This window comes from Camellia sinensis, chromosome 7, assembly GCF_055761805.1.
Source record: "Camellia sinensis isolate YWXY chromosome 7, ASM5576180v1, whole genome shotgun sequence".
In the NCBI taxonomy this organism is placed as follows: domain Eukaryota; kingdom Viridiplantae; phylum Streptophyta; class Magnoliopsida; order Ericales; family Theaceae; genus Camellia; species Camellia sinensis.
Window position 1 is genome coordinate 22,804,963 of NC_138967.1, and position 3,539 is coordinate 22,808,501.

The 3,539-nt window shown below is 43.3% G+C and overlaps 1 long non-coding RNA gene across 1 annotated transcript; it reads right to left on the bottom strand.

Annotated features, from left to right (window-relative positions):
* LOC145794998 (uncharacterized) lies at positions 1 to 3,199 on the bottom strand. The gene is made up of 2 exons (XR_014335056.1): positions 2,617 to 3,199; positions 1 to 2,579 (listed from the first exon to the last, which is right to left on the bottom strand). It is a non-coding gene; the product is annotated as an uncharacterized LOC145794998 (long non-coding RNA).
* Positions 3,200 to 3,539: the final 340 nt, after the last annotated feature.

The window sequence follows — 3,539 nt, forward strand, 5'->3', positions numbered from 1 at the left end:
AGAGAATAAATTGTATATATTATTATTGATTGATATGTTGTTATATATTACAATGATTCATGATTCCTATATATAGAAGAGGGTGAGTGTGTAGTAGGTAAGGAGTAGGTGAAGTGGAGGTGGTAGTGGTGTAGTGAGTTAGGTTTAGTGGAGTAGGTGAGGTGGTAGTGGTGTAGTGGAGTAGGTGAAGTGGAGGTGGTAGTGGTGTAATGGGTTAGGTTTAGTGGAGTAGGTGAGGTGGTAGTGGTGTAGTGGGTTAGGTTTAGTGGAGTAGGTTTAAGTGGGTGAAGTAGGTGGAGAGTAGGTGGATTTTAACAGCCCCCCGCAAACTCAAGGGGGATAGGAACTAACCAACTTGAGTTTGGAGAGAGTAACAAAACAAGAAAATACATAAAAATAAAAGAGGATAAGAGACACTGTATGGTCGTGTCAGACCATTGGTGAAGACACTGGATGGTGGTGTCATAACGTTGTAGAGGACACTGTATGGGGGTGTCATAACGTTGTAGAGGACACTGTATGGTGGTGTCATAACGGTGTAGAGGACACTGGATGGCGGTGTCAGACCGATGTAGAAGACAGTTTATGGGGTCATGTCGGACCGTTGTAGCAGACAATGTTGTGACAGTTGTGGTGACAGTTTACGGAGTCTTGCTGGACCCTTGTAGAAACTAACCGGAATCAATGTCGGGACAGTTTACAGAGTCTTGTCGGACCCTTGTAGAAACTAACCGGAATCTATGTCGGGACAGTTTACAGAGTCTTGTCGGACCCATAAAGGAGCTAACCGGAATCAATGTCGGGACAGTTTACAGAGTCTTGTCGGACCCTTGTAGAAACTAACCGGAATCTATGTCGGGACAGTTTACAGAGTCTTGTCGGACCCATAAAGGAGCTAACCGGAATCAATGTCGGGACAGTTTACAGAGTCTTGTCGGACCCTTAAAAAGTCGCACCCTCAAAAGGTGTGCCCAATCTTTCAAAAGGCGTGCCATCAAAAGGCGTGCCCAATCCATAAAAAGATGTGCCGGACATGATGGCGAGGCACGTGAGTGCCTTAGCTGGCGCGCCCGTTTGTCGTCTGGCGTCAAGTGGCGCGCGATACGCGTGGCTGCCTCGCTATTTAACCAAGGTTGATGCTGAGGCTGAGGCAGACAAAAAACTTCTGAAAATCCTCTGAAAAAACTCTTCCTTTGCTGAGAGAGAAACTCTGTAATACTCTGTATCCAACCCTTCTCGGAAACACTCAGCAACCCAAAAAACATGGCCTCTTCTTCCCGTTCAGCTACCCAGAATATGGCCTCTTCATCCCGTGGTCTACTCACTCTCTTTCCTGACCTCAATGAGTCAACAAGAGAGAGAACTGGTGCGGTGGCCAGTGAACCTCAACCAAACACCTCTGGTTTTGCTCCGTTGAACTTTCCGATGCGGTCTGTGGAGCAAAGAATGGCAGTGCAGTCGGATGTGGAAGCCAATCAGTATACATTGAAGTCATGTGTGGAAACCATGACTGCGGTTACAAACTTGTCGAACCGGCTGCAGAGTAGGACAAATGAGGTGCAGCAGTTAAACGCCCAACTGGCTCTGCTCCAGCGCATGTATAAGGATGCGCGAGCAGAGATAAGTGTGCTAAAGGCAGAAAACAATGAGCTGAAGCGGAAGGCCTCCGTGATGTTCCGATTTGGAGGGCCGCCATATGCTGCAGTGGAGGAGCAGGGAGTAGTGATTGTGCCCAGTGGAGTGGGAAACACGGAGGCAACACCGTCAAGGACCGCCCAGGACGGAGGCAAGAAGAAAAGACCGGCGGAATAGGCGAGAAGAAAAATCCCACTGTTCCGATTTGTGTTGGTTGTGTTTTGTTTTGTTTTGTTTTGTGTTTTTTTTTTATTTTTTATTTTTATTTTTATTTTTTTATTTTTATTTTTTATGGTGTAAAATGCTGATCGGGGTTGATCCCCGGCATGAAGAAATGACAAGTTTGTAAAATGTTGTTTTTTTTTTTTGTTTTTTTTTTTTTTGTTTTTGTTTTGGGAGTGTTTTGTTGAAAAAATAAAAATAAAATGAAAGAAAACATGGGAGAAAGAAAATAGATAAAAAATATTTATAGATGGATTATATGAAAAACATCAGTGCGATTGTTTCAAAATAAAGTGGGGTATTTAAAAAAGAGGAAAAGTGATTTGGAAAAAATAAATAAAAATAAGTGATTTTTGAAATCAAATGGAGGAGAGAGAGGGACAAACCCATGTGATAAAGTGGAGAGAGAGTCGGTGAGTGGGGTGCAAAAGGTGAAGGAGAAATGATGGATTGAAAATGGTTTGGGTCAAAAGTGGACACTGTTAGTGGGGAACATGAGTGCATTGATTATTTGATATAATAATAATAATAATAAAAATAAAAAATTAGAACAGTTGGAGAGAATGAGTGGAGTATGGTAAGGGTTTCATCCAAAGCCAAAATTCCTGCAGCGAATCACTTCGCAAATCCTAGCATGAGCTTTTTCTCTTTCCAGGCTTATTCATGAATTTCCTGGTGATTTCAAGAGCCTCTGGTGGCATTGTGGCAGAGAACACCCCAACCTGGATTTTGGGTGGCAGCAACTGAGAACACCCCAACCTGGATTTTGGGTGGCAGCAACTGGAAAATATCATAGATCTGATTTTTAAAAACCTCGTGACAGCATTTCATCAGCTTCATCCAAGACAAACATTTTGATGCAAACAGGGCGAAGTGATTGTCTCCGCAACATGTCAAACACACGACCAGGAGTACCAACAACAACATGAACCCCACTGGAGAGAATGCGCTGATCTTCGCGCACACTAGTCCCTCCAACACAAGCATGAACCTTCACACTTTGCTGGGCAAGTTCAAGAGTGGGTGGAAGAACCAAAGCTTGGCACTCAACCAAGCTATAATCTAGCTGCTGCAGAATTCCAGAGCAGAATGTTGCAGTGTTTCCAGTTCCAGACTGTCTCGTCATATGAGGTGAAGAATTCGTCTCCATCAGCCTCACACATGACTACAGTTGCACAAATCTTTGTTGATTTTATCAGCGGAATAGGTTGAGGTCCGGCGGGCGGCTAAGGTGAGGTTGCCGCCCGCCGGGGAAGCGAAAATACTAGGTTTTAAACCAGCTCTGATACCATGTAAGAAATAATGTATAGAGAAAGAGAGAGAATAAATTGTATATATTATTATTGATTGATATGTTGTTATATATTACAATGATTCATGATTCCTATATATAGAAGAGGGTGAGTGTGTAGTAGGTAAAGAGTAGGTGAAGTGGAGGTGGTAGTGGTGTAGTGAGTTAGGTTTAGTGGAGTAGGTGAGGTGATAGTGGTGTAGTGGAGTAGGTGAAGTGGAGGTGGTAGTGGTGTAATGGGTTAGGTTTAGTGGAGTAGGTGAGGTGGTAGTGGTGTAGTGGGTTAGGTTTAGTGGAGTAGGTTTAAGTGGGTGAAGTAGGTGGAGAGTAGGTGGATACTTTATGCTATAAAATCTTAATACTAGGGATCTTAAAAAAAATCCCCATAAAA